Source organism: Larus michahellis, chromosome 5 (assembly GCF_964199755.1).
Source record: "Larus michahellis chromosome 5, bLarMic1.1, whole genome shotgun sequence".
NCBI classification, from domain to species: Eukaryota; Metazoa; Chordata; class Aves; order Charadriiformes; family Laridae; genus Larus; species Larus michahellis.
In genome coordinates this window covers 29421719-29431740 of record NC_133900.1, presented here as the reverse complement: position 1 = coordinate 29431740, position 10022 = coordinate 29421719, and the positions used below count along the sequence as shown (strand labels likewise).

Here is a 10022-nt window from a genome sequence, read left to right as displayed (position 1 = left end):
GACTGAAAAAAAGGCGTCCTTGCCCTGGCTCCAGGCCAACAAATAACCCTTGGTTCCCTTGGTTTGTTTATTTGTATATGGATGAACACCACTGGAATTCATGGGTCCTGGCAAAAGGCTGGGAGGACAAGGTTCAGATGAAGAGTTTCTGAGCCTGCAAAGTCCTGCATTAACACGTAACTTCGCTCACGTGAGTAGTCCAAATCAATAGGATTAGTCATGGAAGTAAACTTTCACATGTGCTGGAGTATTTGGGGGATGTAAAAATGACAAGATGAGGGTCAAGATGTAGGATCCAGCACAAAAAGCTAATTATACATCAGGGAGATTTCCTACATCTTTTCAATTCCAAATTTCTGGTTGCTTTTTTCCTACCTTTTTCACGTGAGGTCATTACGAAGTAATTTCTGCATGCAGAAACAGTTACTTTTAAGAAGTGATTTTCCCTGCTTACTGCAGGGGGGTTGGACTAGATGACCTTTAAAGGTCCCCTCCGACCCGACACATTCTGTGATTCTATGGTTCTATTTTATGTTTCAAGAAATTATTACAATAAAGAGTATACTCCTGAGAGATCACACTGCAAACCACCTCTGAAAAAGGCAACAGTAACTCTGCGGATATTTTTATGCCCTAACACAAAGACAACGTTACCAGAAATGTAAAGGTGGAGAGCACAGGACAGTGACAGCCACAGAATCATAGAATCATTATAATGCAGATAAACTAACATTTCTAAAAGTGCTGTCAATTATTTATATCCTTAAAGTGGGCTGAACCTTCTGAAACCTACAGATGTTGTGGGTCAAAGACAAAAAAGATTATCATGGGACAAACAATTAGGAATCAGAAGAGGCAGCAGACGGAAGGAAGATGATTTCATTACCAAATTAAAAGGAAGGAGCCAGGAAGCAAGCACAAGAAAAATCGCTGTATGGGTTTTAAGAGGGTGAGAGAGTTAGTTGCCGCAGGAATTCTTCCCTTGGTTCAGTGGACGGTGTCCTCCAACTGACTTAAAGATAGATAAAGTCTGGTGATTTTTTTTTTTTTTTCCTAATTTGGAATGAGTATATTCCAAGCAATTCTTCTGGAATAAAATATATTCTTACAATCACTGCGTATTTGAGTATCAGTGCTTTGTTATAAACTGGCCTCCACAGCTCTGTTCAGGGCCACGTTCCTCTCTCTGTTTAACTAAATTACTATGATGATATCAAGTGAATATCTTTATCAGGATCTCCAGTACCCGCGGTTATCTTCAGTTTCCCTTCTTGATGTTATTAGTGGTTCCTCTTGAGGTTTCTATTTTATGTCGCTAGGTCTGAAGAAGGCAGCGGTGGGCTCTGAAGATTTGTCTTTTCCAATCAGTCGTTGAATCTCTCATTACTACAGCGAGGTCTGGGCACGGGTGTCTATGGGCTCACTACCACCTCCCCAGTCAGTCACATCGCAGGGAAAATGTGTCACATCGTTCAGCAGGTTGTGAAAAAAGTCAGTAGTCTGAGCACGAGTGCCCTGTCATAACTCTCAAAGCTGTTGTATCTTGAAAGGAAAACCTGAGAACTAATTCAATTTCAGATTTGGTTTCTTACGTTCTAGAATTCAATGATGTTGATATAAATCAAATGTATTTCTTTTTTTTAGTAGTGGATGATAGATCTCAAACAAATTTATCTTACTCTTCTGAAGACAATCAGAATTCATCCAGATTCAGAATAAAATACAAAAATTTGAGATCAAGCCTGGATTCAACAGAAATTCCAATTTTATTATTTCTTGCCTTTTTTTCTATGCTAGTTCCTAATTTGACTCTCTCTATCAATGATGGTCCCTTCCCCAGTTATTCAAGTACAGTTTCAAAATGCTGTGCCATTAGCAGCTGGAGACTTTAATCCACTTTTGAAGGACATGAACAAATTTTTCTGGGAAGTTGTTGCTTGTTCATACAAATTTTCCCAAGAAAAATCTCTCCTTCCCAATCATGCTCAGATCAGGTATGTATAGGAATTCCTTTACCGGCAAGACAAAAATGCCCAACTACATCACACCCCAGCCAGGAAAAAAAAAAGGTGAGGGGGGCGGGAACGGACCAACCATCAAACCCTACTCTAAAAGGCCTATCTGCATCTGCAAAATAACCAGTTCATTTCTCTGGATCAGAACAAAGTAAATTTTAAGCTGCCTGTAAGTCCATGACAAGACCTACCAAACAGAGTTACTATCAGGTGCAAAAAGAAGTTTGTACTACAGATTTAACATCTTTCTCTGATGTTTTGAGACGACACCTTGGTTGTCTCAGACCTTTTATCCCCACCAAACTGCCAGCTGTCAGATCACCCACTCCCTTTCTCCTGGCAATGGCCTTGGATCTGTCGTGTGCTGCAGGGAGAAGCACGTGAAGATGGCCGGCAGGCTTTCCAGAGCTCCTGCCTTTGTGACTCTCTAGGCTTCTCTTTCTCTCTCTACAGAGGTAAAAAGACCAATTCCTTGAAGGCTGCACAATTGTAAAAGCTTTGAAAGGCCGCTTTATAGGGCATGGGATGGCAAGCCATTGAGGCTGATTCCATAAAACCCAAAAAATAGACGTTAAATGTCTCTTTCAGATGTCTCTCCATCTATGAAGAGCGCTGTAACCTCTTCCATGTGAAATTCTCAGGGAAGGAGAATGAGATAAGATACCTGTGATATCTGGGCAAAAATTAAGTTGTTATCATTAAAACGATGGAACTAAGGTGTTACTGAGCACAGCCTCTGGAGAGTCCTAGAGCTGAAAAAGTAAGCTGGCAGTCAGAAAAGCATCTGAAACCCAATCATAAACATTTAGGACATTTTTTCCTTGCCACCAGTAAGGAGATAAAGGACTCCAGCCCAGAGATATTATCATCTAAAGAATCCATAGATCTCCTGTAGATTTCACAAGTATTCACGTGAATAAGCATAATAAAATAGCCCGGCTGCTTGGGATTACAGGTCCCAGCCCTGTGTCTGCATCATCTCAACTCTGTCAGGCCTCCAGCTGCCAGAGACTTTACTGCATCTTTCAGGGGCACAGATTCTTCAAATTACTGTCATAGACTTCTTGTAGCTGTCATATTCTTTACACTACTTGTATTATTTTTGCACCAAAGGTAAAGTCAAGCTGTTTTCTTTTCCCTATTTGCCATGCCTGTAAGAAAATTTAAGTCTTTGATGGTGATGCTGGCTATGGAGGTCTAACCCAGTGAGTACTGACTTATGGGAGAAAGGGACCACGAGGTAACTTCTTAATTTCTCATCCTCCATATCAGCCACGAGCCGTAGTCCTGGATCTCTTCTGCAGGGCTTTCATTTTCCATAGCCCTGCTATGCTGCTTCTTCACCTGGAGCTCTCCACATGTATGCTTCCCAGAAAATTGCACTATATCTGCTCAGAAATCAACACAGCCTTTTCTGTTCCTTTATCTTTCCAAGATTGCACTGTCAAAAACAGCCAGCTGACGGTTACATGTGTTAAATGCTCTCTCTGCCTGCGTCCCTCAGGGAGTTGGCAGAGATGCTGTCTTTATAGGTGAGCGGGAATATATCAGCAAGCGGTCATACAGGATCACCAGCAAGCGTCAGTAACGCTGTGAGCTGACAGAGGAGGAATCTGGGGCAGAAGGGTAGCCCTGTGTTAACATTGCAGAAAGCAGTAACGTTTGGAGGGAAACATGAAGAAAGGGAATCTATCGTGGCCTTTTATCGTTGAGAGCGATGCTCTTAAAGGCTCTTTCCTGATGGAGCAGGAGTAGGACTGAGAGAAGGGAACGGACAGGATTTGATGGTGGGGGATAATAGCACTGTGGATGAAAAAGCAGAAGGGCAGAAAAGACCTATCAAGGTGACAGAAAACACTTTGTATTTATATATACAGGGACTGGGAGGAGATACAGGAACTTCCAAGCTTGTGTTTTGCCAGCTAGCTGGGGACAGGATGAAGCCCATCTTATATGGGCTTGACAGATCTCAAGATCAAGAAGGTGGCTTCTTCATGTGGCAAGGCTGCCCTGTGCACAGTGCTGGGAATGCCTTGTAGCAAGAAAGCGCACGATGGATTTAAGGAAGACTGTTTTTCCAGCTGAGAGTTTTGTTCTGGGTTAGTTAAAACCTCTAAAAACGTATCTTTCTGATGTTTCTGGTTAAGGACAGCTCGGGTCTAAAATTAAAACAGTCCCCGTGTTAGAGGGACAGAAACAGACCCCAGCGGGCTTTGGGAACAGCATTCCCCTGGTGGGGCAGGAAAGGGAATATGTTTGATCGCTGCAGCTGAAGTATTTTCTGCTTGATGTGGAAGGCCAGGTGGGTCAGCAGAGATGCGGAGTTTGCTCTCCTGGATGAAACAAAGAGAGGAAAAAAGGCTTGGGGAGAAGTCCTCTCCCATGGTACGTACTCATAAGTCTGCCTTCTGACACATACCTACCCAACATCAGCGCTCCAGTCTTTTTTGCCTGACATCATATTTAGATAAACTATCCTCCTGAAACAGCAGGATGATTTGTGTATAGCTCTTCGCTGTTACTGAATGTGGACTTCTACCCATTTAAGAAACCCTGTGCTCTTAATTTTCTCTTTCGTCTTGCCCTGGAAGATAATTTGGTTCTACTGTGTTTTTCTGTACTTTTCTGTCCTCTGCGATTGTAAGTGTTTGAGACTTATTAAATATAAAAGCTCTTTGATATCAGCTGGAGCACAGCTGAGGATTAAGCCTGCCCCTCAACGCTCTGCCTGCTGCTGTCGTGTGTAAATCCTACATAGGAATCACTCCCTTCCACAGACATCAGCCGTAGCCTGCATGAAACATAGCAGATGCTCCACAAAACAGATCCGAAAGGAAGTGAAGATGATACCTTTTCCAATGAACTTCGAGATGAATATAAAGACTGGCATTGGAGCAGCTCCCCTCAGGAAGCCAGCAAATAGGCATCTATAACTCACTCACCTATAAAATGCCTCCTGGAATCTGTAATGGGTGTGAGCAAGCGCCTGTCAGCTTTTTGCCACATGGGAAAAGATGGTACGGGCAGCGCGCTCAGAGGCGGTGCTGCCAGGCTGGCGTGCTGCGCTGCTCGGCGGTGGCTCATCGCAGCCAGCCGGGAAATGCCCCATCCGGGCACCGAGCTCGGCCGACCCCGGCTCGACCAAAGAAATCTCACAGCGTCACAGTCCTAGGCGTTATGACTGCAGGCAACAATACATTAATCTCTAGACTGTAAGGAATACTTTAAAGTTACCAAGACCAAAGCAAACTGGTGGTATTGGTCATCAAAAGGGTAATGAAATTTGGCGGTAAGGTGGAAATCTACTTTTTTTCTGGCAACGCTTAAATATTTTGCTGCCAAGGCTTCATCAGCTGTACATTACGTTTTAGTTATTTGAGTCTCCATTAACATGTCTGTTCTGGAACTAATTTTTAGGTGGTTTACCCACAGGAACACCAGCCCATATGCTTAAAATAAAATGGGGGAGAGCATATATATATATACACACACACACACATACATATACACACATACACGTAGAAAGATGGAATATAATATTTTTTTTTTGCGAGTGATAGCATGCCTGTATATGATTACAATGTGTAAAAAATACTCCAAAGCCCTGTCCTCAATCCCTGTTTATAGGAAAAGTCTCATACACTTACAAAAGAGTGAAGAGTTCTGAAACCAATACCATAAATCTGCTGTAAAACTTCATGAACTCCAGCCATGATGTAAAGCTTCCCGGACCGATGGGAGAGCCTGAGGGTCTTTGCAGCCTCCTGGTTAGGTAGGTGCGCTGCAGGCCAGCCGCTCCTCAGCACTCGCCATGACCAAACTCCTGCTCTGTTTCTCAGGGGAGCTGCACGCTGCCTTCGCGATTTCATCTGGTGGCTGGTTTGTTTGGGCTTTGTTTTTTTCCGCTAGATGCTGCTTTGAAAAGAGAGATTGACAAAGAAATGCAGATAAGCCGTGGGCAGGTTTACTGCTGTAGCTCTCCCGCTGCTGCCACTTGTACCCTTGCGAATCAGTGCGCGCTGGAGCAATCAGCTTTTCAGAGGCGTCTGCCAGAGCATCGCTTCTTCCAGATTTGAGGCTAATGTGCATTGATTTGTTGCAGTCAGGAGATGGCACCCATCAAAATAAATCACCCTCTGTGTTTACAGCCCACCTTTGTTGTTTCTTCCTGTGGCTCCTGTGATCCACCACCACCACCACCACCATGCCTGCCCAGTTAAAGCCTGTCTCATCGTCCCCTTAGTTCAGAGACAGCATGCTTCTCTCCAGCAGAGCTTGTCCCCTTTCCGACTGCCACCCCATCCTGGCTCTGCAGGTTTCTTCAGAGCTCTACTGCCAAATATCCATTAAAGACTGACCTGCTACATCTTCCTAAACGCTTCCAGCAGAATGATAGCTCAGTACCAATGTTTGCAATGCTGTCTCTTGAGGTACTTTGTTTGTGGCTTTATGAAAAAGGATGCAAGGAGGTGTATTTCATCATAGGATTTATCACATGGCATAGCAGAAAGAGGAAGGAACGCTCATTACGGTAATGAGCTGCTGAAAATACATATATCTTTGCAGTCATCTGCTGGCTGAAGCGAGCAGTAGCTCTTTATTATGGGCTACGTAGCTTATGCCATTACAACAGGTCAGTGAGATCTACTAGAGATAAGGAAGCTACCTGAGTTTAGGGTATGGCTCCCACATCAGCTATCTCTTCATTTTCTCTGGTTTTTTGGTCTTATTTTGTTTTCCCAATGGCTCATTCTGTGCATCTGTACTCTGCATTTTTTTCAGAACTTACGTAACTTGTTTTGGCTACCTCTTGTGCTGCTCTGAATTTTGTAGGATCCTATTTAAGCCCACAAAGGTCACTGTTCTTTCCCCATGAGCTGTGTATTCAAGTCCCATTAATATTAAATAGGATTTCAGGGAATACATTGAGGGAGAATAAGCCTCTTAAACACCTCTTTTACCATACCTATTTTATTTCTTTGGCATTTCTCACCTCTTGAAGCTATTTTCTTATTTCCCTGTCTATACAAGTGTAGACCACATCTTGCCCGTCTAACAAGACTCCCTCCCTTCCCCTGTTGAGGACTCTCAAGGAAGCCAGGCACGCGTCTCTCTGCACCGTTTTCCTTTTCGCTTCCATTTAAGAGACACAGTTTGCTTCCTCTCTAAACCCATTTCCATTCAGAGACCAAAACGACTTCTCTGTTTTGCCCTGAAAAGGAGCATGTACTTGCCTGAAGCCATACGATGTTCTAAGACTAACATAAAGACTCATAAAGACTCGTCCTTTGAGCTCTAAAAATACAAACCTTTTTTTACAGTATCTTTCATCCTTAAGTACTTCACAAGTTACGACTGTAGCACTGACCGAGGAGTGCTGCGGGTTGTAGGGTCGGGCAGCCCTGCTGCAGCAGGTGGATTCATGCGGGTCCATTTTGGTTAAAGGAAGGGCTTTCACATGAAGTTCAGTCTCAGTCCACAGGCAGCGCCGCTGACTTGTGGCAACCATTGTGGTGGACAGAATTAGGAGTTAATACCCAGCTTCGTGTGCTATTTCCCTCGTGAAATGATGGCCTGAGAAAGCAAGTGCCATTTCTACACGTCTCCAAAATAATAAACAGCATTTCTGTACTCAGATGAACCATTTAGCTACAGTCTTTGATCCAACTGTTTTTCCATCATCCAACAATGAATTGTTAAATGAGTTGAAAATCTGTTCTGAGCTAAAGATGTCTTTTCTGTAGTACTAATTGCTAACAAAGTGAAACAGAATATCAAAACGGAGGAGAATAGAAGGTCACTTGCATGCAATTTAGTTAAAAAAAAATCCGGGGATATATTAGCCACATCTTAGAAATCTTAAAATGAAGGCATTTAACACTTGAGATTTTGAAGGTGTTGCAATTTATCATATATGACTTCTGCTTTAATTGCCTGTAAATAGCTTCCAAAGATGACTGTATGACTTCATAGTTGATGGTTACCTGGTTAGTATACTGGTCACAATTTTTAGCTTTGGGTGATGATTTCAAGGTGTCTCTGGCTTAGTCATTACCATTTTTGCAATGATTGTTAGTTAATCTTGCCTATCTTGAGTGCCTGTGATATGAATCTGTAATTGTACGGGGCCAATTAACCTTTATTTGCCAGGTGAGGGAGGTAGCTGATAGTGTAATGAAGGAGCACTTAAAGAGAGTATCGTTCCATCTGGAAAACTTACAGCAGGAGAGGGGGAGAGAGAACAAGGGCCCTATCATGCAAGGTAGCTCTTAAAAGGTGCGCATAATAAAGGGGCTGTGTGAGCCGTACACAGGCACTCCAGTAACAGCTCCTGTGTTAAGGGGAAAGTTACCATATTACTGTTTGCTTTTTACTCTCCCCCCCCGCTTCGCCATCCCTGTTAACAGTGGCCTTGTGAGCAGCACAAAGAGCGAGCTTTGGCTTGCATTCGCTTTGAAACCGCCACAGCTGGTTGCTGCAGGGCTGCCCCCGGCTGTTTGTGCTGCTAGAGGCGGCTCCCATGCAGCAAATGGGGAACAGCAGCACCCGTGCACCTCAGCTGCTCGCATGTGCAGAAAACTGAAGGTAGAAGTAGCTTTCTGAGCCATCACCATGATGCCAACACGCTGGCTTGTTCCCTGGCCTCTGCTATTCTTCCTGAAGTCAAAGATAACCTACTCATCGATGCCACAGTCTTCCTCTCCAGGCTTTGTTCATGTCTACTTTCTTTCTGGGTCACCAGTGTTTCCTTTAGCTGTTGAGCAGGGATGTGCAGCCAGCGATCTGGGGATGTCTCAGAATGAAACATGTTCCCCCAGTCCTTCTCTGCAAGACAGCGCCAGGGGTGGCAGCTCCTGCGGAGGGGAAGGTGCCTGAGGTGGGGTGGCAGGGGGGGTCTGCTCCTTTGCAGCCCAGTGCCCAGGGTCAGGATGGCACAAGAACCTGTTTAAACAGAGAAAAGAAAGAGAGCGAGATAAGTTCTTGCCCTCCAGATCTCAGAAGAGTTTGAAAATGTGAATGCTAAAGGCTCAGACCATAAGTCAACTTGAAAACAAACTGGGTTTGTGTACTTTGAAGATTCACAGCCAGTCTCATGACTTTTTTATGAAGGCCTGTCAGATTCATGCTTTTTGAGTCCTTCCTGTTGGTGGAACGGGTGATTTACTTTTTGGTTCGTTCTCACTGCTGCCGATACCTCAAATGCATTTACTAACAACAGCAGACGCCTCTTGCCCTTCAGGAGGCAGAACAGTTGGGTTTGTCTGAAAGTTATGCAGAGCCATGTCACGCTGGCCTGTTGGCCGGTGTGAGGAGCTCAGCGTGGGGAGGAGACTCCCCCCTGGACCAGCAGGCGCAGGGCCCCTCGCAGCAGCACTGTGGGGGGTAGGGGCTGGGGTGGGGGGAGCACACGGACCATCTCCTCTGTGCATCTGCACAGGCAGCGGTACTCCCAGGGGAGCAGCGCTGGGAGGAAACAAGATGACTCCTCCTCATTAACCAGGCTGGACTATGGGGGGATTATCTCCAGCATCCAGGAGAGCCTTTAGTCAGCGCACTATTAAATAAAATGGCGTAATTGTCAAAAATAGCACAGAGCATTTCTGCGCTGCCTGCTGTGCTTCATAAGCACGCACGGAGCTTCACTAACACGCCGTCAGTATGTACGGTGGCTCTGAGAGCACGGCATACGGAGGGAAGGCGTGAATAAATTAAGGTTTTTCTGTGTTAGCAGATCGCCAACAGAGAGGCAGAAAGGGAGAGGGGCACCGGCGGGCAATGCCCCTGCCTACAGCAACAATAAGAGGTGTTCAGCAGCTGCTGCCGCATCAGGCTGGGCATACATTAACGCGCTAGCTCAGACCAGGAGTGTGCTTTTCAAGTGAATTGCCTGATTACCCCCCATTACCACGTTCAGGTTGGCGGACTAGGCGCAGGAGGCTGGATGCCTCCCTGCTGGAACAAAACGGGATGATGTGGTTGGGGAGGAGGCGGCTGAAGCCTGTGCAG

General features: G+C 44.9%; 1 long non-coding RNA gene across 1 annotated transcript; it reads right to left on the bottom strand.

The window, feature by feature from the left end:
- Positions 1–5542: 5542 nt before the first annotated feature.
- On the bottom strand, positions 5543–7840 carry LOC141744089 (uncharacterized). The gene is made up of 2 exons (XR_012587332.1): positions 7325–7840; positions 5543–5927 (listed from the first exon to the last, which is right to left on the bottom strand). It is a non-coding gene; the product is annotated as an uncharacterized LOC141744089 (long non-coding RNA).
- Between the last annotated feature and the right edge of the window lie 2182 nt (positions 7841–10022).